At 42.3% G+C, this 24,771-nt stretch overlaps 1 protein-coding gene across 3 annotated transcripts in view; it reads right to left on the reverse strand.

Moving 5' to 3' along the window:
- The window catches only part of PRKCA (protein kinase C alpha), a 184,133-nt gene that overhangs the window by 101,436 nt on the left and 57,926 nt on the right, over nt 1-24,771 (reverse strand). The window lies entirely within an intron of this gene.

The raw sequence follows: 24,771 nt of genomic DNA on the forward strand, positions 1-24,771 counted from the left end.
CTGCCAATCTACTGAAGTGAATTGAAATTAGCTGCCTTGTGAATAGTGTTGATAGACATTCAAATCATGGAAAAATTCTCAAGTCTTCAAGAAACACAGCGTTCTTTCAGCACAGGCAATTGCTTCTAACACATGATGTCCACATATTGTAAAATGACAGTATATCTAATTTTGCTCGTTGTTTTTTTAACACAAGCTGTGGTCAAAACAAACAATCAAAGGACTCCAAAACATTTAACTCTTTGCCCATTAACATACAAGACAGAGTAATTCCCCATTGTTATTTTGCCTGAGATTTTACAGTTACCACTTTTCATGCAGGCAACAGTATCCCACATTCTTCAACAGAGGATGAAAAAGAAGAATTTATTTGATATGGGTTTTTTGGAGAATTTTTATTTCTGATACAATTTTGCTATATCTATAAAAGTATACACTACTTAGTTACTTTAGCCGTGCTTTATTGTTTTAGCAGGACTTTATACATTGCTCTGTGCATGTTGGAAGACATCTTGTGCACCTTGGTAGAAAGGCAGGATAGACATAAATCAATTACTGGCAATTCTCCAATGCTCTTGGGCAATGATGTGTAATTGATAAAATTACATTTGCAAAATACAGACATCAGGATGCGTTCCACAAAACCTTAAGTTAGGGTGGGCTCTATCCTTAAGAGTAATTGAATAACATGTTAACATACTATCGGTGCATATCTAACTACTGAAAAACATTGCTGTTATGATGATAGAAAGGCAACATGGCCAAATGTTAACCCTGGGTATTAGTTCCTTAGCATGTAGAAAACCATCATCAAAAGGCCATCAATGGCTCCTAATCCTGATGGCTACATTCTCTATCACATTGTCAGGGGTAAAGGTAAAGGGACCCTGACCATTAGGTCCAGTCGTGGCCGACTCTGGGGTTGCGGCACCCATCTCGCTTTATTGGCCGAGGGAGCCGGCGTACAGCTTCCGGGTCATGTGGCCAGCATGACTAAGCCACTTCTGGCAAACCAGAGCAGTGCACAGAAACACTGTTTACCTTCCCGCCGGAGCGGTACCTATTTATCTACTTGCACTTTGACGTGCTTCCGAACTGCTAGGTTGGAAGGAGCAGGGACCGAGCAACGGGAGCTCACCCCGTCACGGGGATTCGAACCGCCAACCTTCTGATCAGCAAGTCCTACGCTCTGTGGTTTAACCCACAGCGCCACCCGCGTCCCTTCTGTCAGGGGTAGTAAGCTTCTAAATACCAGTTATCTGAAACCACAGGAGGGGAGAGTGTGCTGTTGCACTCCAGTCCTGCTTACAGGCTTTCCATAGACACCTGTCAGAACAAGATGGTGGATTGTAAAACAACTGTACGTATTCAGTTCATAAGTTTATTGCTCTAGCTAAAGGCTTAAGATCAGCCTTGGCCTATGGAGCCCTATTGCAACGACTGTTATATCTACATTAATTCTAAACCTGAACTGTGACATAAAATAAATGGCTAGTGGATCACAACAAACAATTAAATAAGGTTCTTGGGAGACCAAAGGAAACATCTACATAGGAAAAGTTTTCTTCTGAGATTATGCTGATAGACTCTTTGCTCTGGTCTTATACTTTCTTTTCAATCGGATTCGATTGGAGGTGTGCTGCATCAGATTTTGGTTGCGCAATCACTCCCAATTCAAAAATGCAGCAAAATTACAGTTTCTAGGGCCACATGTTGCATTCTGCATGAGTCATTTCTATGAGCTTTCGAATCAGGACCCAAGTCAGGCACGCAGAAAGAAAGATACACATCCCTTGTCTCAGCTTAACTGCACAGGATTGCAACTTAAGATTCCATATAAAGTTAGCACCTTCCTAGAAATGCAAAGAATACTTTCCTATTTAAGAACTGGCCTAATGTCATTTTAACATTCAAGGTCACCTTAAAACTGAAATATATGGTGACTTATTGTACCAAGGGGGGGAGAATGTACTACAAGGAATACCCTGCACAATGTGGATGGAGGTCAGAGCAAAAACAGCTCCTGGGTCACTGCTTATGAATCTCTCTCCTCTCATTTCTCTCCATATTTTTCTTTTTTAAAAATATGCTTTTGATGATAATGACTTCCTGAAAGATGAAGTGAGAATCTAGGCAGCAGACCTTTCGCCAGCCAGATGTTGCTGTCTTCCAACTCCTATCAAACCTGACAGCTGATTATGCCAGATGAGGTTGATGGGAGCTAAGTAAAGGTAAAGGGACCCCTGACCATTAGGTCCAGTCGTGACCGGGTTGCGCGCTCATCTCGCTCTATAGACCGAGGGAGCCGGCGTTTGTCCGCAGACAGCTTCCGGGTCATGTGGCCAGCATGACTAAGCCGCTTCTGGTGAACCAGAGCAGCACACGGAAATCCCGTTTACCTTCCCGCCGGAGCAGTACCTATTTATCTACTTGCACTTTGACGTGCTTTCGAACTGCTAGGTTGGCAGGAGCAGGGACCAAACAACAGGAGCTCACCCCGTCGCGGGGGTTCGAACCACTGACCTTCTGATCAGCAAGTCCTAGGCTCTGTGGTTTAACCCACAGCGCCACCCACGTCCCATTGATGGGAGTTAGAGTCCTTCAAAATATGAAGGGCGACAGGTAAGCCACCTCTGATCTATGAGGAAGGGTGTCCTTATTTGAGAGGAGGAAAACGAAGAGTCTGGGCATTATTTTGTGAATTCTGATGTGGGAAGGATTTAGACCAGGCTTCCTCAACCTCGGCCCTCCAGATGTTTTGAGACTACAATTCCCATCATCCCTGACAACTGGTCCTGCTAGTTAGGGATCATGGGAGTTCTAGACCAAAAACATCTGGCGGGCCGAGGCTGAGGAAGCCTGATTTAGACTTTACTAGAAATAGGGACAACCATCTTTAATCAGAAAGCTGCAACACAATCACACACATTCCAGGTTGCTCTTTTATAAACCTCTTTCTCAGTCAACACTTAGGAACAGTGCTCCAAACACATCTGTATAAAACGAGTGGAAGAACACATGAGACAACTAAGGTAAGATGCCAGCACTGAAAGACTGTTTCCTAAGGAAGTCAAAAGAAAAAATGCAAATGCACAGTCTCAAAAACCTTTGATTATCTCAATGTTTCATGTGGGAAAGTGTTGTGAATGGTGACGGGGGGGTGCTTTTAAAGCAGGCTGAAATCACTACTGATCACTACTGTACTTCTTTTCCCTGCCTTCCGAATCAGTATTGGAACCTATATAAATGTCAAATCAATGAATTAACGGCTTTGTTTCTTAAACTCACTTTTCAAATGCATAATTCAAAATGCCACTTCCTTTACGAAGGGAGATAGCTAATGAAAACGATGGCTCTCCTATGACCCTCTTATGATCAATTGAGTGCAGGATTTGAGATTAAGTCAACGGAGAGAGACCAATTAACTAGGGTGCATGGTCAATTTGGCAGCGCAGATATAACCTTACTGATGAAATCAGCTTTACTGATGTGAATATGCACATCCGTCTGTCTATATTATCTCATTTATATCCCACCACTCCTCCAAAAAACCAAGGGCTACGTACATGTACAGTGGTACCTCGGGTTACATACACTTCAGGTTACATACGCTTCAGGTTACATACTCTGCTAACCCAGAAATAGTACCTTGGGTTAAGAACTTTGCTTCAGGATGAGAATAGAAATTGTGCGGCGGTGGCGCGGCAGCAGCAGAAGGCCCCATTAGCTAAAGTGGTGCTTCAGGTTAAGAACAGTTTCAGGTTAAGAATGGACCTCCGGAAAAAAATTAAGTACGTAACCAGAGGTACCACTGTAGTTATACCATTTTCTGTTCACAATAAGCTTGTGAGGTAGGCATTGCTGAAACTGACTAGTTAGTGCAAGGCTGCACAATTAAAAGCGTTATAGCTGAGTGAGGATTTGAATTCAGTGTCCCGCTTGGTTGACAGTTTTCAGCCAGCCTTTCAATATCCACTGAACTCTAAAATTTAATAGACCTGTATCTTTGAAAGAAGCTACAAGAATTTCAAAGCCACTCTTAAATTCTTGCTCTACCAAAAAAAAAAAAAACAAACAACCTATTCAACAAGATGAAATTCGTGTATCAGCAATTCATGTTTTGTTTCCATGGATCTCCAGTGGATTGTGTCACTCTTCAGAAGGCATCCGTCCTTGTCAAAAGCATATGTAAAGCCACCCCGAGGGAGGTCGAAATATTGTATTCTACAGAGAAAACAGCAGGGATGAAAAACACAAGCACAAGGCGAACACCGGTAGGGATATGGATAGGGATAACAAATGTTCTCACAGCAACAAGAACGCCTGACCACACTGTGTGACTCCACAGTTATCCATACACCCCATGCAGTATCCAACCAGTAACCTGTAAAAAGACATTTGTCTTCTCCCAGGCCTTTAGTTAATTAAACAATCTATAGCTTTTTAAACTATAGGGGGGTTCTGTTTTCATTGGTTACTATGGTATGTAATTTTGTGTTTCTTATGTTGTAAACAACCCTGAGATCCTCTGATGATGGGCTGCATAGAAATTTAATAAATAATAAGTACAGTGGTACCTCGGGTTAAGTACTTAATTCGTTCCAAGGTCTGTTCTTAACCTGAAACTGTTCTCAACTTGAAGCACCATTTTAGCTAATGGGGCCTCCCGCTGCTGCCACGCCACTGCTGCACGATTTCTGTTCTTATCCTGAAGCAAAGTTCTTAACCCGAGGTACTATTTCTCAGTTAGCAGAGTCTGTAACCTGAAGCGTAGGTAACCTGAAGCGTCTGTAACCTGAGGTACCACTGTAATAATAAAAGACAATGGAGGGAAACTCTAGAAACTCATAGAACTGTAGAGTCGGAAGAGACCACGAGGGTCATCTAGTCCAACCCCCTGCAAGGCAGACATCATCTGCCCAACGTGGGACTCAAACCCACAACCCTGAGATTAAGAGTCCCTTGCTCTATCAACTGAGCTATCCTAGGTCATGTGAACTCAAAAAGGTTATACAAATTGCCCCGAAGCTAAACAGGGAGTCTGCTTACAGCATTAGTACATTATTTCACCAATTAAAATGGCACATTGTCAAAGAGCGTCAAGTATCTTGAAAGCTTCTACTACCTAATATATTCAGTTTCATTTATCCTGCTTTAAAAAGCTCCGTGCATTAAAACTAAGGGTTGTATTCTAAGCTGCATGGGTGACGATCTGCTTGCACAATGGGACTTATCCTTCCTCTATTCTTCCTGCTCCCACAAAAACTGCTATAGAGGGCCCAGCAAACCTCTGCAGCAGATTTTTGAGGGTGCACAAGGGGCTGCGGGAGAGAGGGAGGGGAAGCTCTGGGTACAACCCTAACAGTAGATTTCAGGAACAGATGTATACACGAGGGGGAAATACATTCTCACTTAATGAGCACAGGTAGCAGTAGTAATAGTGGTGTAATCCTTTATTAATCTTAATTGTAATTAATAGTATTACAGTGGACCTCGGGTTAAGTACTTAATTCGTTCCGGAGGTCTGTTCTTAACCTGAAACTGTTCTTATCCTGAAGCACCACTTTAGCTAATGGGGCCTTCTGCTGCCACCGCGCTACCGAAGCCCGATTTCTGTTCTTATCCTGAAGCAAAGTTCTTAACCTGAAGCACTATTTCTTTTTTTAAAAAAATATAATTTTTATTAACAGGCCAATCAAATCACATTAATTCCAAATCGCATTAATTCCAAATTATACAGCCAGATTTTTAAATTTTTGTTGGGGGTACCCATACATCAAGCTCCGAAAAGGGACCAAACATCACTCATGTTGCTGCTTTAATTAAACAGTTCTATCCAGTTCTGTCCAGATAGTCTCTTTGTTACTTTCCTCATCTTCTTGTTATCAAATATTCCTTTCTTTGCGATCTCTGATAATCTTCACAAGCGGGTTGAAAACAAACATCCTCTGTGTGGGTTTTACACTCTCCACTGAAGCACTATTTCAGGGTTAGCGGAGTGTGTAACCTGAAGCGTATGTAACCCGAGGTACCACTGTATTACTATTTAAAAGTTCTCTATAGTAAACATCACATCTACCTCTTATGTAAGGTTAGGTTAGGTTTTGCACCAAGGAAGCCAGCATTTTTCTGGGATGAATAAATATTTGTGAAAGCACATCACACAAATTTTAATTTAATACCAAGGAATACCCAGCTGCAGATTCACCTGAAATAGATCAAACATACGATTTGTTCTCAAATCTTTGCAATCTCAAATGTTTGATGTGTTGATGTACAAAAAACATTAACACCAGAAACCCGCAGGTTAATTTAGCAGCCAATAGATTTCACCTTGCACAGAACAGTGGGAAGTTAAGAGGTTACAGCCTGACATGAAAGCAAGGGTGGAAGAGGCAGGTTTGACTAGTGTGGGTTTGCTCAAACCTCTGCATCATTCTTTTGTAACTTAATCTGACCTTTCTGATACCTTCAGTCCCTTTTCTCGGCCATAGTTCTATCCTCTGCTAGAAAGAGCACGACTGGCATATGGTCACGCATTCCTCTCCTTATGCTGGCACAACAGATCTAGCCACTACATTACATCTACATTTCTGTACCGCTACAAGCCATTTATACCAGGAGTCTCTACAGCACAAGACCAGCATCTGAAATTTGCCAGGCACCAGGTGTACCTAACTATCGACCACTTGTGACCAAGTGAAGATGCCTGGGCACCAGAATGTCACCTGACATCTCCACCATCTGGAGGTGCATGCCTGGGGATCCTTGGATCTTGACTGTTTTCACACAGTAGCAACATGTTCCTGTTTTACAATTTAAAATACTCATTTTAAGATAGCAATGACTTCCCTTCTTCTCTTTCCATGGTTCATTTTACATATCATAAATCCCTGCATATTTTACAAAAACTATACCACTCAGTATTCCATTATTGCATCCATCAAAACTTGTTTACACTGTTGAATTTATCTTAATGCTGCCAATGTTTTCAGCTCTTCACAATTATTTCCCATATATTCAATGAATGTTTCCCAATCTTCTTTAAATGTATGTTCTTCTTGTTCTCTTATTCTATATGTTAAGTCTGCAAGTTGTGCCTATTCTGTCAGCTTAAGTTACCATTCTTCTTTGGTTGGGAACATGTCCTGTAGAATTCTATCTGTTATATTTTATCACACACAGAGAACTTTATTGTGGTCCATAGGCCCAAAAGACACAGTACAAAAATTATATATCAACAGTTATTTAGTCATAAGAGCAGCCTTGTTATATTTTATCAGCACAGACAGAATGATTTCAGGAACCAAAAAGTCATATTGAAAAATACCACTTTTGACACATCGGACCCAAAAAATGGCAACTAGTCATTCCATTTTGGCAACTGTAACCTTGGTTTAAGAATCCAGTTGGTGCTTCTCTTATATATCTGGGTTTCTAATACTGAACAAGACTTAGAAAAATTGTCAAGTTAGCATGTTAGGGTTGGAGCAGCTAGATAATCTCAGTATCTCTTTCACACACATACACAAACACACCCCTACACCTGTCTAGACTGAAGGGAACACAAATCACCATTAAAATGTTCAACGTGTGTGCCCCACCCCACCTGACCACAGAAGGAAAAGAAAAGCTAGTGATTGGGGAATAACAGCAAAGAGTTACAGAGAAGAACATATTGCACAAAGCTACAGACACCTGGAGTCCTATGATGAGGAAATAGCAGCTATCAACCACCAGTTATCCTTCTCCTCTTCCAATTAACACTTCCAGGGATGTTTTTAATGTATGACATATTAGTGTATTTTTGGTATTTGTGGAAGCCGCCCAGAGTGGCTGGGGAAACCCAGCCAGATGGGCGGGGTACAAATAATAAATTATTATTATTATTATTATTATTATTATTATTATTATTATTATTATTATTATTCCAGAATACAACTGGGGATAGGGGCCACACAAACACAATGGCAGTTATGAGCAGTGCTATTTTTCTAGAAAAAGATGTGCCGGAACTCACCCTGAACTTATAATGTCAATGGCATCAACCTGAGAGGAACTGAGTTCTGGTGAGTTCCAGCTGGGGCGGGTGAGCCCTGGTTATGAGAAGAAGACGAGGAGGAGGAGGAGGAGGAGGAGGAGGAGGAGTAGTTTGGATTTGATATCCCGCTTTATCACTACCTGAAGGCGTCTCAAAGCAGTTAACATTCTCCTTTCCCTTCCTTCTCCACAACAAACACTCTGTGAGGTGAGTGGGGCTGAGAAACTTCAAAGAAGTGTGACTAGCCCAAGGTCTAGTGGGCTGCATGTGGAGGAGCGGGGGAGTGAACCCAGTTCACCATATTACGAGTCCACCGCTCTTAACCACTACACCACACTGGCTCTCCCAGCAGGTAAGTGTTAGCATAAAAATAGACAACACATGTGAATATGCGCTAAGAGCAACATCAAAGTTCAAGCCCAGGTAACCTGTCATATTCCAGAACATTTGAGGCCAAGGCCTAAGAATCTGCATTCACAAGTGTGGCTCCTACACAAAAGGGAATCAGCACCAACCACAGCATTGGCACAAATGCCAGGGGTGAGGGGTTCTCTTGTAGGAGAAGTGATGCTTGCCAGGGAAGACTGCATGGAGCATCACATGTCACTGCTCACACTGTTGCTGCTAAAACAGTTTGATTGCATCAGGCTAACCATCTTTTGAAAATGATAGTTCAGCAGTTGAGTCATGCAAAGGAGAATTGCCAGAAAGGAAAAGCACAAGGGAATTTCAAATGCCAAAAACATCTTCATTTTAACCCAAGATGAGAAAAGTTAACATTTTGCTAGGAGAAAATGAAAACAATTTAAGATTGTGATTGTATGCAGATTTAGCTGAGAGTAAGTCCCACTGGACAAAGCGAAACACACTTTTGAGGAAACATAATGAGGACCAGGCTTCAGAAGTGCATAAAAAGAGCATTAAAAAGGGACAAAAGGACAAGAGATCGTACAATTTATAATACAAAGCAAGGCATTTATCTTTCAGGCTCATCCTTTTCTTACCAGGAGTTATCAAACAGAAATTTTCATAGATGTCCTGGTTACCTTTGGCTACCCACGTAGTTAAAGCAATATACAAGTATCGGCTAGGCAGGGGATCCCAAACTGTGGTTTGAAAGCTTCATTCAGGCAGTCTGCAGAACATCTGTGGATTTGTGGTTGAAGATGGAAGATACCACATCCACTGCATGAAATATTCATATTGAATTTTAACTTTATGTTTATTGCTTCTTTTATTTATTATTTCTACAGTATTCAAATCAGAATGTGTAGAATACAATATACAAGAAAGCTAAAATTCGGAATGAGCTCAGGCTTGCAAGAGAGGTTGAAAATAATAAAAGGATGTTTGAATCAAGAGGAAGAACAAGGAAGTAATAAGTCCTCTGTGTGGAGAAGGTGAATAAATGCTATTGGGTGACAGAAAGAAAGAAGAACTGCTCAACACCTAGGTTGTCTCTGTCTTCTCCCGAAAGGAAAACAGCACCCAACCTGGTGATACTGGAATAAATGGAGCAGAGAGGGAGGTGCAACCCTAAATAGGAGAAGAGTTGGCAAGGGAACATCTAGCTACTTTAAATGAATTCAAATCTCCATGCCTGATGAACTGTTTCCAAGGGTATTAAAGGAACTTGCATGTGTAACATCAGAGCCTCTGTCTATAATCTTTAATAATTCTTGGAAAACAGATGAAGTCCCTGCAGACTGGAGGTGGGCAAATGTTGTCCCCATCTTCAAAAGGGGGAGGGCAGATCCAGACAACTGCCAACCTGTCAGTTTGGCATCAATACCTGGAAACGTCCTAGAGCAGATGATTAAAAAGTTGGTTTTTAAGCAAAGGTTGGGTGGATTTTTTAGCTATGTTTCCAGCCTTCCTAGGGGTTGGACTATATGGGCACTGGGGATCCCTTCCTAACCCTACAATTCTGTGAATTAAAAATCATGTAAGATTTAGGACGGTGCATTACAATTGTGGCAAGTAGAAAACTCATTAAGAGGTGTGCCAAGTCTCTCAGCAATTTTGGGAACCACTGAATGAGGAAACATAAGCACATCAAAATTCTGATTAGAAATGTTATAGTCCCTCCCAATCATTTCTAGACCTAAAGTTTGAACGAAGTATTTCTCTGAAGAAAGAAACCTCTTTTTTTTCTGGAAAAACCATAGTAACAAAACAAAAAGCGAAAAAGGAAGCCGAAGTTACATGATGAGGGATAATCAAGAGAGAGGTATTTTGCAATTACACAGTAATGATTTGCACTGCACTATTTATTTGTCATTCAGAACACGTATGTTTTAAGATCAGATCTCCCCAACAGAGATGTTCAAAACACAATCTGTTTGATATCAAAGCAATCTATTTAATCAACAGATTAAGTAAAATACAAAAGCATTTGCTGGACAAATTTCCAGATCTTGGTTGTGTTTATTCTCATTAAAATGAGCAATCCACCAACATCTGCCCAGTTCAGTCACTATTCCTGTTCAATGGGACATCATGATATAGGACCTATTTCATGGAGTCCCCATTAATATATACACAAATTCATGCTGCTATGCCAAACTGAGAGAAAAAAAGGGGGGGAGAGAATCCCTCTAGCATTGGATCTCCAAAAATCAGAGAGAAGAAACCTACTTTTGGCAGATGTGCTGCAAGAGGGGGGGCTACCTCAAGCACTGCTGATGCTTGTTTCCTTGGTTATGTTTGAGGCACACTCAAACAAACTGAGAAGCATTGAACTTCCACTCAGCAGCTTCTGCACTGGGGTTATATTTTGCTGCTCTGGCTGCAGGTGCCTTTTTCTTGCTGGGAACAGCCACCAGCAGCCAATGCACAACCAAACACCGCCATCCCAACTGTTGGCTGATGTCACAAATGACATCAAGTAATGGGACAAGTGGGCATGGTTTGGAGGAAACAGCCTGGTTGGCCAAGGGCAGAGGTTCCCCACCCCAATATAAGCCCCTTATCAGATGAAGGTATCAAATCTGTTACCTGGTGAATTCACAAAATCAATAATACATATGGTTATGATGCCAAAACCTTTACCAGCCACTTATACTGCAATCCTACAGTCAGTCTGGTAAGCCAGGAGTAGCCATTGGGGTGCCCTCCAGATGTTGCCAGACTACAACTCCCATCATCCCTGTCCATTGGCTGGTGGGAGTTTTAGTTTAACAACATTGGATGCCTATGAGATAAGCCAAATGGTGTTACTATGTCAGCCAAATGGTGTTACTATGTCTTCAGGAAAGCTGGCTAGGTGTTGGGAGTCAAAAGGATGAGGAGACAAGGACGTGGGAAGAAAAACAAGAAGCAGCGTGGGACCAAAAGTTTTAAAAAAGAGAAGGCAGAGGGACTTTCTGGCTCCCTGCCTCTCCCCTTTTACATCTCTATTCTTTCAAAGATATAAAATGTTATACTCATAAGAAGATGACATAGGGTTTAACTTGCTCATTCAGAGCGTTAATAAAATGGAAAGGCTTCTTGACACCTGAAATGCATTTAACTTATTACCTCAATAAACTGCAACACTTTTGTGAAGGAAACCCCATCAAATAAAATAGAATGCACTGTGCAGAATTTCACTTCGCATTTCCAGAGTCCAATTATTATTACCTTATTAATCTTTATGAAATGTATACTGGCCAAGTTGCGTATGTTATTCTCAAGTAGTAGGGAAAAAGCATCATTTCCTATAGTTGCCGCTTCAATCAGTCCCACTTCCTGTACAACAGAGTGAGACAACAGGCCAAGCCCTGTGCTAGCTTCACAAACAATGTGAAGCACAAAAATCAGCTGACAAATAAGGCCATTTTCAGATGTGAGACTTAAAATTGGTCATTCAATTTCCTCAATCTGCAAAGAGAATGAGATTGCTAAGCAACTTACAATCAGCATCTGATTTGTTAACAGCTATCTCCCATGTTCTGTGTGACATTAACCAGATTGAAGCAGAGGTCTTTAGATACTTTACAGTAGGCTAATCTACTACTATCTTGGAATCACCACTTTTTAATTATATTGGAAAGGCACCACTCATTTTCTGAAAGCACACAGGCCTATAGTTGAAGAGCTAGCCCTTGATGAGCCCCGCAATTAAAGCCTGCTAGCCAATCATTAACACGAGCCAAAATATTGAAATAAAATAACAACGAAAAGAAGTCTAGCCATGTAGATAGAGAGAGATGTGCTTACACACACACACACACACACACACACACACACACACACTGCAACATCTTCTCAAGTTCTACATAGCAAAACACACACCCAGAATACCCAGGTTCTACACTCCAATGACCAAAAATAATGCCGCCCTTCCAGAAAGTGGTGTCGTGGGCAGGACCAGCCTAAGACACTTCAGCACCTGAGGCAATCCTCAAAATGCCCCTCTCTCCAGGGAAGGAGTGAGTGGAGACCTACATCAGGAACAAGGCAGGAAATCAAATCAACATTACCCAATGGTTGAAGTGAAAATCAAAGGCTGTCATGCGGGTGGGGGGAGAAAGGGGCCCACTCTGAATCATGCATGAGACCCCAGAGAGCAGCCCCACCATTTCCTTCTCTAGCAATGCCTCCCATTCACCGAGATGCTACAATAGTGGTGGCACTGGGGAGGCTGCCGAGGAAGAGGGAGATCCAGCCTCCATGGGGTATGCATGCCACAGCCATTACTGTAACAAGCAATATATTTCTTGCAGGCTGGATTTGCTGCCCCTGGGGATGCTGCTGCCTGAGGAGGTCGCCTCACCTTGCCTCGCGTATGGGCCAGCCCTGTTCATGGGACAAAGTAGAATTTATTCTTACCTCCAGCTGTGTGAAGCTAGCATGCACTCCCAAATTTGCCCCTACTTGTAGAGATAACAAGAGGATCCAGCAAATTAACAGCTCAGCATGCTTCCGGTAACCTAAATGCAGGGGGAAGTGTTTTTTTCCTTTTGCTATTAATGACGTAATAGTGCTAAGCAGGTGGCGCTGTGGTGTAAACCACTGAGCCTCTTGGGCTTGCTGATCAGAGGGTCGGCGGTTCAAATCCCTGCGGTGGGGTGAGTTCCTGTTGTTCAGTCCAAGCTCCTGCCCACCTAGCAGTTCAAAAGCACGTCAAGTGCAAGTAGATAAATAGGTACCGCTCCGACAGGAAGGTAAACGGCATTTCCCTGTGCTGCTCTGGTTCACCAGAAGTGGTTTAGTCATGTTGGCCACATGACCTGGAAGCTGTCTGCAGACAAACGCCGGCTCCCTCAGCCTACAGAGTGAGATGAGCGCACAACCCCAGAGTCATCCGCGACTGGACCTAATGGTTGGGGTACCTTTACCTTTACCTAGTGCTAAGCACATTCAGTGCTGTTTATACACAATCTAGTACCTTAGAAATAACACTCAGGAATAGATATATTCCAGAGAGGGTGAAGAGTTTCTTTCTCTTTCATAATGGGCATATGTGCATATCAGCAAAAACTTTCATTTGAGAGAAGGAAGAAGGGTTACTAGAATTCATGACAGCTATGTGGAAATGTAATGTCAGAGGAACAGGAAGGTAAGAAACAGAAGTTGGGTCATGAACCAGAAAATACAAAGACACAAGATTAATGGATCACCAAGCATGTACAACCACACTTCGAAACCAGGTGAGACATTTCATACCCTGAAAAAACTGCACTACCACTGCTATAGAATCTCCAAATAAGCTGTTGCTTTTTAAGCAAATCCCACAGCACTGTACCTTCTGGTGTAATGCAATGGTTTGGGGGCAATGTCCTCAGGAATAATAGGAACAACGCAAAAAGCAAAAAGCTAATGCAGAAGAACTCCCAGAGTCTTTATGATTTGCGACAGGCAAGGCACTCCTTTTGAAATCTATGTGGCTTACAAGGACTGCATGCATGAGTTCAGTCCCTGGCATCTCCAGGTAGGGAATAGAACAGAATCCTGTCTCAAATTCAGAAGAGCTGCTGCCAATCAATGTGGACAATACTTAGCTAGGTAGACCAATGGCCTGAGTTGGTTAGCTTTCCATTTTCCTATGTTTTGTATGGAATTCGTTTTGAATTCCAGTTGGCATTCTTGGTAAAGTCATCATCCTTTTGCCTTACAGAATACTTAGAATGAGAAAAGAAAACCAGATAAATATAGTTTGTAACCCAGAGTGGGTGGCACTGTGGGTTAAACCACAGAGCCTAGGGCTTGCCGATCAGAAGGTCGGCAGTTCGAATCCCCACGACGGGGTGAGTTCCTGTTGCTCGGTCCCTGCTCCTGCCAACCTAGCAGTTCGAAAGGACGTCAAACTGCAAGTAGATAAATAGGTACCACTCCAGAGGGAAGGTAAAAGGTGTTTCCGTGCGCTGCTCTGGTTCGCCAGAAGCGGCTTAGTCATGCTGGCCACATGACCCGGAAGCTGTACGCTGGCTCCCTCGGCCAATAAAGCGAGATGAGCGCCACAACCCCAGAGTCGGTCATGACTGGACCTAATGGTCAGGGGTCCCTTTACCTTTACCAGAGTAAACTTTTTGAGATGGACTTTAAATTTCACCCTGAGTTAAACACTTGCGTCCTCACATAGCAGATGAGATTCACACACAGCAAGGGGACCGTTTTCCCATTGCCACCCGGTGTAGGGGTAATGAAAGAAGGGCTTCCTGTGTAGGCAGCCTTTGGACACAGCTGAATCATTGTTCCAGTCGGTTTGGAAGCTCCACTTTCAAACTATTTTCCACATGAAAATGACAGACTTATTGCTAGGAAGAAGGAAGCATGGGAATAGGGAATACAATGCAGCGTTTTTCTTCAGGCCAGGCCAAGCACAATGTAATTGCCTTCTTGGCCAGCCTAACTGTTCTTAGTAGAGGTTTCACACTTTCAGAAACGCTGGAGCCATACGCAGCCTCAACAGTTTGAACTAGATGTTAAACTCATAACAGCCCTGAATGAAAATTTATCTGCCTTCAGGATAAGTCTCCACCATCACCTTTGGCCCCTGGCTTTGCCAATGGGCCACTATAATAGGGGATAAAGTGCGAGAAGTCAATTAGCTTTTTCCCACCATTACTCTCTTTGCTCCCCAGGTCTCCCTCTCCCTTCCATGCCTTATACAGTCATACCTCATGTTACGGACGGTTCAGGTTATGTGTTTTCGGGTTGCGGACTGCAGGAAACCCGGAAGTATCGGAATGGGTAACTTCCGGGTTTTGCCGCTCGCGCATGCACAGAAGCGCCAAATCGCGCTGGTGCCTGCACAGACGCGGTGCTTCAGGATGCGAACGCTGCAGGTTGCGGACATGCCTCCATCACAGATTACATCCGCAACCTGAGGTTCCACTGTATCTTCTTCCCAAAATGGTTTCGAAAGATCTGAGCCCTACAGGGTCTTCATTCCTGATTCCTACTTCAAATAGGGGAAGAGGAGCAGCTACTGTTGGATAGGGGAACCCCTTAGGGTCAGATTTGACAGAAGGTCACACCAAGGCTACTAACTCTTTCATTTATCACTATTTCGTTTTTGTTGATCTCCTTTTTAATTTTCTGTGTCGTTGCAATGTAGGTGTTTTACTGCACTGAATGATCCTGCAGGCTTCGTGTTTTGAACTTTCTTCTGAGCTAAAAACAGTGGGCATTTCTTAGCACCCGTCAGGTACAACTTTTCAGACTTCAGGCTACTCCCAGTATTTTTGTAGCAGTGAATTGCTACTCTGCCCTTTCACGAGCAGTTCTACAGCCTTTCAGTAATAAAACATTTTGAGCATGAGAATTGTTTACGCTTCTGACCTTTCTTGACTGCAACTCGGCTATTCAGATCTGCCAGCTGCTGCTGCGGCTGGTTAATCAAATCAGCAAGGAGAGAAGGCCTTGCTCCCAAAAAGAGATAATTAGCTGGCTGGATAACATATGCCATGGTTAAATCTTTGAGTGTTTGTCAAGCATTAATTTAGGGTTGTACAAGCCATACAAGAAGGTAGAGTTCCCCACCTCCCCCAAACACATAAAGGTAATGAGGGTCAAGATGTCTAGAGCATTCCTAACCAAAAGAGTACATTCCAAAAGCTTATTCCTTAACCCCTTCCAACACTCCGTAAGCCTTCAAGTTTCAGCAGCAGCAGCAGCAGCTTGAAAACAGTATGCATGAATCACGGGAACTACACAGTTCTCAGAAGGACAAACTTGTTCTTCAACAGTGTATGGACTATCTGACACACAGAAACTGGCAGAAATGAAATTGCCATGCATCTACACCAAACAACAGCTGCAGAGGAAGAATGTGATGGTTGTGTTTGATTTCCTTCATAAGTAACTTCACAATTGTAAAACAGCATACACACACACACACACAAAATTTGCATGTATGTAGTAACAGCTGCCCAACTCAGATGTACAAATGCATACCCATGGGGGAACAGCAAAGTTGAAACACTGCAAGGGAACATTTATTTTAAAAAACAAAAAACACCACAAAGTAATTCACCAAGGTATACAGTGGTACCTTGGGTTACATACACTTCAGGTTACATACGCTTCAGGTTGCAGACTCCACTAACCCAGAAATAGTACCTCGGGTTAAGAACTTTGCTTCAGGATGAGAACAGAAATCGTGCTCTGGTGGCGCGGCGGCAGTGGGAGGCCCCATTAGCTAAAGTGGTGATTCAGGTTAAGAACAGTTTCAGGTTAAGAACGGACCTCCGGAACGAATTAAGTACTTAACCCGAGGTACCACTGTATTTCCCAGACCTGTGTGTGATAGTGGATTGTATCCTGAGAAGTCAATATTGACCAGCTAGGATTGGTCCTCATGCCTTATCTCTACAACTGAGAAACCTTAACTACAGGGATCTAAAGTTTCCTTATTCTTCTTTTCCAAACACTCTAATCACAATGTTTGCTCTAGTTGTTTGTTCACAGAGTAAGGAATATAGAGAGGCTTGGAAAGCAAAGGGCTTTCCGCCAACCTCACTAGGAATGATGTGAATTAAATGTTCATTCAAATGTATAGTTGCTTTCATAACTAAAAGAGAAAGATAAATATGAAATAAAACAGCAGACTCCAAGCAAGCTTCTTTAATAAGTCACATCAATCCCTGAGGTAGAATTCTTCTAGCACAAATTAATTCAGGCTCTAGAGCAGGTGTGTAAAATGGATATGAAAAGCGGTCACCTGACTGTTAATCACCTGATGCTATTAGAATGCCAGGTGACAACTTGAAAGGAGCTCATGTTTGAAGTTCATTTGCAAGCAGCTTCAATACAAACCACTTGGAAACTGACTTCAACAGTGGTGTCTCCACTTACTGATGGGCACCAGGAGACAATGACTTTGAAATCCCTTTGCAAAATGTTTGCATTGAAGCCACCTACAAATGGACTTCAAGGGTAATGCTTTTCGACACCAATCAGCTGATGGTGGCTGAGACACATCACCTTGGAAGCCCCATTGACAGTCGTTTCAAAACAAATGACTTGCAGGTGGACTTCAAAGTGATGGCACTCACTTGACATATGTCGGGGGTGATGCAGGCTGTGGCTTGCGGGCCAAATAAAGATGCTTGCTGGGCCTAACTACGGGGAGGACAGAGTCTCCCCAAGGCTAAAAGAGTTGCTCATTCTTTTTGTAACGAGCCTACGGACACTGAAAATTTAACATTAAACTAAGGATCAAAATTGTTGCTGTTGTTGTTTAGTCGTTTAGTTGTGTCCGACTCTTTGTGACCCCATGGACCAGAGCACGCCAGGCACTCCTGTCTTCCACTGCCTCCCACAGTGTGGTCAAACTCCACCTGGAGCAGGAACCAGCAAGCCACTCCAGTATCCTTGCCAAGAAAACTCCATGGACAAGGGTCAAAATACATGTGACATTTGTCACATTTAGAAAAAGAACGCTTAACCACTCTGCTTTCACTTTGGTGGGGGGGACTGGTGTGGAATTCTGATACAGAACTAAAAACCACCCCATTCCTGGCTTTTATATTTGCAACCCTCGCCACCCCCACCCCACCCCACCCCAAAAAGGTACTGTCTACATTAAGCAAAACTTTCACGCCTAAAAATTAGCTAGGAGAAAACCTTGAAGGGCCCCTTCTAGATCAGGAACATGTTGTGCTATCAGGGCCTGCAACTGTTTTCTTCTCCAAAAATAAAAGCAGTCGGATTAAGTGCACTTGTTTAAATCCCATAGTAGGACCGCCCCTCAAACTAAGGAAGTGACCAAAGAGCTGCTACACCACTGATAGAATACAAACGTGTCGTACCAACTGTGTGATGTTACAATGTCATATGAAAGAGGACAGTGCTTTAGGGTTGGTTTTGTTATAAGGGGGGGGGGACTGCTCCTTTTCCCTTATGGGGTAACCAAGAGCCCGTATAGAGTCCTTTTGTAGGTTCTCTATCGGTAGGAGAAAGTAACAGAGGCCAACCATAGAATATTGAGAAGCAATGCAGCTAGTAAGCCTGACCTTTATTAACTGTTGCAACAGGGTCGTCACTCACCACATGCAACAGGGTCCTCACTCACCACATGCATGAGAGAGGAGGAACCCTGAACAATGGGTTGCAAACTCCTATATAGACTTTTGAAATTCCCACTCTCCAGCTCAAGACCACCCCACCATATATCATACATACATCACAGAATGGGTGGTCTACAGCAGAAATCCTGTCTGGCAGGAAACCTGTAGATGGGTTTACCTGGAGAGCCTGGCTATTCTTTTGTGATGAGTCCGGGTCACAGGCTAACTGTGTATTCATACACAGATAGGCCCTTAAGACAGGAATCGTGAGCAAAGAGACAATGGGGAGGTTTTCCCATTTCCTTTGTCCTTGCAGAGAAACATTTGAGGTCAATTTGGGAGAGACAAAATGGTTTCAGGACTTTTTTCCTGTACATTTATTTTATATCTTAGACCTTATAATTCTCATAACAGTTTGGGGTTGCTGTTGTTTTTCATTCAGAGGCATAAGAATTTTTTGAAATAAGTAAAATAACAGAGAGAGATATAATTCAATGGAACTTGAACCCATTTGTATGGCTAACTATAAGTAGGGTTGCTGTATTTCAAAAAGTCTGGATACAAAAGTTGTTGAGCAAAGTTGTTGAGCTTTTTTTGCCAAAGTTGTTGAGCTTCTTTTGCAATATCTCAAAAAATAAGATAAAAGTTGAGCAGTTGAGTAAATTCTCCAAAAAAAACCAACCAACAACACTTCTGAGACACGCGTTGCTGTACACCTGAGTTTTCCACCCGGACGCTATTTTCAAGCAGATGAATCCCAGATATGTTCGGGAAGTTCAAAATGTATGGCAGCGCTAAGCAAAGGGATAGTTCCTGTGACCAGAGGTACACACAGCTTCCTGAAAAGAGAGCAGTCTCTCACCCAGTTACAACTCCCAGCATAAACTTGACTCCTTTGGGAGGCAAACTGCCCTCTTCACTTCACATTCAGCTTCACAGGAGGTGTCTTATCGAACTCCAAAGAAGCTTCTGCACATGTCATGGGGCTTCTCCACATTCCATTTTTTCCAATATATCTCCTTGAACCGCAGCCAAAAGTTTTAAGGGCAGTTTATGGAGCAGTAAGGAGGACTGCAACTACAGTTGGGCTTTGGGAAAAGAGCTTCTCAAGGTGATTCATTTCATCCCAGATGCAGGGTGTTCTAACTCCCCACTCTATTAGTTCCAGATCGTCATTAGATCTCGGGGGAAGGCGTTCCCTTCTCACTGTCCCTTCCCCCTGGAAATACACCAATCACTGGCACCTTTGACATCTGTTTATTTGCCCATCTATTTTTATTGGGTGGAAGGGGTGGTGAGGGGGTTAAAAACGATCTGAAATAAATAAATTGCTGTGTGAGGAAGGAGGTTTTGCTTCAAACCCTTGCCTGAATGCCATACTTTCCCCCGTTTTGTTTTGTGTAACAGCAAAGAGTGCTAGCAGACAGACTCCATCTCCATCACACTGGGAAAGTCTGAGAATGACATTTCAGAAATTGCTCCCCTGCCTGAAACCAGAAGGGCAAGAAGTAACAATTACCATGGTTAAATGAATAAATATCTTATCAAATTTATAACTTTCTCCCCCAAAATGAAAGTTTTGTAACTCTTAGTAAGCAGTTCACTGTGAAAAGAACATAAACGGAACAACAATCGACTCCCCGTCATCATTACAAACACAGCAGCTTAAATGAAAGGGTTTGGGCTTGAATTATTTCAATCTCAAATTCTGGGTTTTTCCTCTCTCCAGGCATACCACCTCCAGATTTCTAATTGGGAACACTTTTACTCCTACAGCAGCATGCATGGAGACATTTCAGTACGAAAATCTATTCTAAACTACACAAATTAAATCACTAAGGCTATAACAGTAAAGCTAAAACTGGCAAGGGACAGCCATATTTAACGGTAACATGTGTCAGCCATAATCAGCGTCGTTTTAAGTCATTTCTTTATTAAGCCAGCAGATTTGGGGGGGGGGGGAGGGAGATAAGAAAGGCCTGATTCTTCATTATCATTAATTTTATAAAATAGCTGTCACTGTTTTAAAGAGCTCTATGCCAAGATTAGCATTTCCAAAGCTTTAACTGTAACTGATATTACTGGTGGGTGTGGTAGCTTCCAAAAGTTTCTAACTAATTAGTAAGGATTCAAGGGCCCAAGGAAACAGCCATTCCTGGTCATCTTGACAACCATTAATGTTCTACACCAGAATCCTGAGCACAAGAAGTCCTGGTAATTGCAATTTTTCAGGACTACAGACCCAGAAACATTAGAAAACACGAAGTCTAGCAGTCCTGGATCCTGAATTACTGTTCCTGCTGCCTTCTAGGGCTTAAATCATTGCTGCTACAACAACATGTTGATACTTCCATGGCCATGTAGTGGGTGGCAGAAGAAGAGGGAGATCCTCAAAGTTCCCAGCAGGGAGGAGGAAGGTTGTGGCAGGATTTAACAGACCCACACAGGACTGGACTGAAAACAAACAAATCAAGGTCCTACATAAATGTGTTTAATTTAAAAGGGGGGACATAGCAAATTGAATGAGATAGTCGTCATCATCATCATTTTTAATTTGTATACCGTCTTTCTATCTTACAATACTCAAGGCGGTTTACAAGATAAAATAATACAATACAAATTGAGAAGCAGAGATTCGTGTAGGCTGTTTATGTTGGCCAGATTTAACATGTTTCCCTCGGTGGTAGTGAGAGGAAGATACTTAACTATCCCAGAATCAGAGCGTCTCTGCAAATGCAGAAAACAGGAACCCAATACTCTAGAGCATATATTCTTTTCCTGTGATTTTGGCAGTTATGCCAGAAGACAATTATTTGAGGCCCTAAAATTTAATAGACAGATTTTTACACAACCAACTGTTCAGGACCTGCTGGCGGACAGCGATGACCAAATTACTATTATAGTGGCTGAATTTTTAAGTGCTGTCCATGAAGAAAGAATGGGCCATGATAAAGAGACTTAGTGGTTCTTAATGGTAGGTGATGTTGCTGTGTTGTATTATATTATCTATGTACATCGATTTATTTTTTGGAGTTAAGAATAGGACTGGGATAAATTGTGTTCGCTGAGCCCGTATTTTATACAGTCTGTATATGATGTTTGTTTGATAATGTGTGGTGTGCTATGCCTAATAAAGGATTTTGAATTGAATTGAGAAGCAGAGATCACTAATGATGGCATTTGTAATAATACTTTTCACCAATGCCTAGTTGCAAAAAGATGCCCACAGAGAAAGTTTTAAGGCCAAAGCTGTCAACCATCCCTTATTTGGTGGGAAACTCCCTTATCCCAGCGCCGTGTCCCACTGCTGTCCCTTATTGATGATGTTCCTTAAATTTCCCAGGTTTCAAAGGAAGCAGCTCCTCTCCCTCCCTCCCTGCCAGCCAGGGAGGAGGGAGGCTCCAACTGTGTTGCTTGTGGACCCCCAGGAGCCCCTCCCCGCCAGGACTCAGGAGCCTTGAGAGGAGAGTGAGGGCAACCATAGAGAAAGCAGTTCAGAGAGAGGAGGAGGAGGCAGAAGCACGGACAGGTGTTCCAAGGGCTAACCATAGAGGGGGAAAGTGGAGGAAGGACCACAAGAGCTTCTCCCATAGATTTGTAGTGGTAGACTAGCATAGATGGTCTGATCTGCGGGTTTACTTCGGACGCTATTCCCCCCCCCTCTTCCTCCTGCCCCGCCTGATGGAACTGAGAGCTGCAGATGGAGCACGAGAGAAAAGATACAGAACTGCAGCAGCATCTTCGTAGCTTGGACTTCGTTTTGCACGAAAAGTGGTTGCTGCTTGTAGTTGTTTAATTGCAGTGTTTCATCAGCTGATGCCTTGAGCAGCAACCTCCGGAAACGAAGGGCTAAAAACCAGCGCTGCTCTCCCAAATTATCTGGTGCCTTTTAACTTGGTATTTCAGCTGGTTGACTAAAATCCCTTATTTGGGCTGCTGGTCCCTTATTTTCAAATCTGTAAGTTGACAGCTATGTTTAAGGCTGATCTATCAAATATTTTCGTATCAAAAGTTGTATTGTGCTTCTCGAAAAGTTGAATAAATTGTGACATCTAAAATTATTACAGACCCTGCTTACCTCCAGCCTAGCCACCAGTTCCTGCATCACCCTAGGACGGTGATGCTCTATCTCAAGACTTTCTCCACCTTTCAATACATATAAGTTGGCCTCCCCTTACTTCTCATCAACTCCAGTCTGGGGTGACTGTAAGGGAGTTCTACCTCAGCTTTTTCCTCCAGCAATCTTGGTAGGGTGACCTACGTATCAGGAAACACCCGAGTCCTGAATGGCTATAAGTCTGTAGGACAGAACCATCACACCAAACCATCACTACGATTTGGCATGTCTGAATCGATGATTCCAAGTTAGCAATCAGGAAGCAAATCAGATTTTTTAATCTAATGGTTTAAGAGGTTTTTACCTTTTTTAAAAACACCCACAAAAACTATGTCTGGTGTGATATCTGAAGTACCTTAGTTGTGGCCATTGCACCACCTCAGCCATAGAAACAGGACTACTAAGCAGATAGAAAATGAAAGCATAAACTCATGGTTTGCTTGTAACAGAGGTAGTCAATGCAATGTCCTCTAGAAGTTGTTGGACACCAACACTCATCATTATCCTTCTCGATGCATTTGGTTAATATTTTACATAACAGTATTGACTGTCAATAGAAATACAGAGGCTGGGAACAAAATGTTGAAATTGGAAGGCATGGAATGTTGTGCAAATGTTTTGTCCAGGGTAAATTATTAATTATGAGTGAATAAGCACAGTGGGAGTTCTAAACCTTTGGTTCACTCATTCGCAATATTACACAAAATGGGATTAAGTCCATTCTTAAACCAAATTATCTGCTTTGAGCTTTCTTTTTTTGGATTCAGAAGCTGAATATGAGAAAACGGAGAAGGCATGTGCTTCTCCTGATTTCAAAGTTGTTCCCCTGTTGTTTGGGGAAAGTGTTTGATGCTGAAACTATGGGAGGCTTACCAAAAAAATGCTTGAGAATCCTTAGAGTGTATAAAAGTGGAAGGTTTTAATACAGATTTCCACAAAAAAATCCAATTTAATCAAGAAATGAGACAATAAAAAATGCTTTATAGTATACTCTTTTTATTAAAAAGTAGTATATTAGGTTTTTTTAAAGCCTGACTTGCATATTTCTCACATATTTACAAGCACTCCCCCAGCAAAAATTATTGGAAATATTAAAATTCAAAACAAATGGCTCTGAACTTGGAAAAGTAGGATTTCTGGTGTGATTTAATTAATCTAAAAGGGATAATTTTAGTGCTAACTCCATTTGCCAAAAAGGAGAGGGGGGGAATAGAGAGTGCTGATTGGCCATGTGCAATCAATTTCATTATTTGTGATTTGCAGTAGCACAGAAAAGATTACAAAGTGATGTCAGTAAAGAAAAATGCCATCTTTTCTGACTCTGCCAGCAAAACCATTCAAGGACTGAATCAATGGCTTCTGTGTTTAATTAAGTACTGAAATTATGCTGTCCCTTGCAAGTCAACTGCACTGAGGACCAATGCAGATATAGCACTGTTCAGTTTTCCTAATTACAACAGAAAGGCTGTTCCTGCGGGCTGGCTGGTTTTCTGCCATTAGCCGTCCACTGAAAATCTTTCTACCTGGTCACCTGGAGCCAATTCTAAATTTCCCTATGCCGCCTATTTAAAAAGCCTGTTGCACAGCATCCTATTTGCAGCAAAAAAGCAACTTTAGCGTTCATTAAAAATGAAAGCACTGCACTAAAGACCAAGTTTCTAGGAGAAATAAAATGCATCTCCATATGGGGAGACTTTGGGCAAATAAACCTTTATTTATTTGTATGTCCCATTATGATAGATGAAAGGGATCTTACCTCATCTTATGAAAACATTTATTCATTTAAGCTGACATACACACACACACTTTTACAGATCGCATCCTGCTATATTAGTGCATGCTCTTGCTCTCTCGTTCTTTTCTCACACACACTGGACACACTAGTAGCATAAAATGTAGGAGGTATATTCTCTACCATATTCACACTGCAGATTTCCATACACCTCCACACGTGACTACAGCTCCAAAGCCAATACTCATGAATCATTACATTAATTAAAACACATGTATACCACCCATAAGGTTTTTAAAAAGAGCTACGAGAAGACGACTAACAGTATTCATAAAGGCACAATAAAAAAGTAAATAGCAATCGAAACCAGGATCCATAAGACACA

This window comes from Podarcis raffonei, chromosome 2 (assembly GCF_027172205.1).
Source record: "Podarcis raffonei isolate rPodRaf1 chromosome 2, rPodRaf1.pri, whole genome shotgun sequence".
NCBI classification, from domain to species: Eukaryota; Metazoa; Chordata; class Lepidosauria; order Squamata; family Lacertidae; genus Podarcis; species Podarcis raffonei.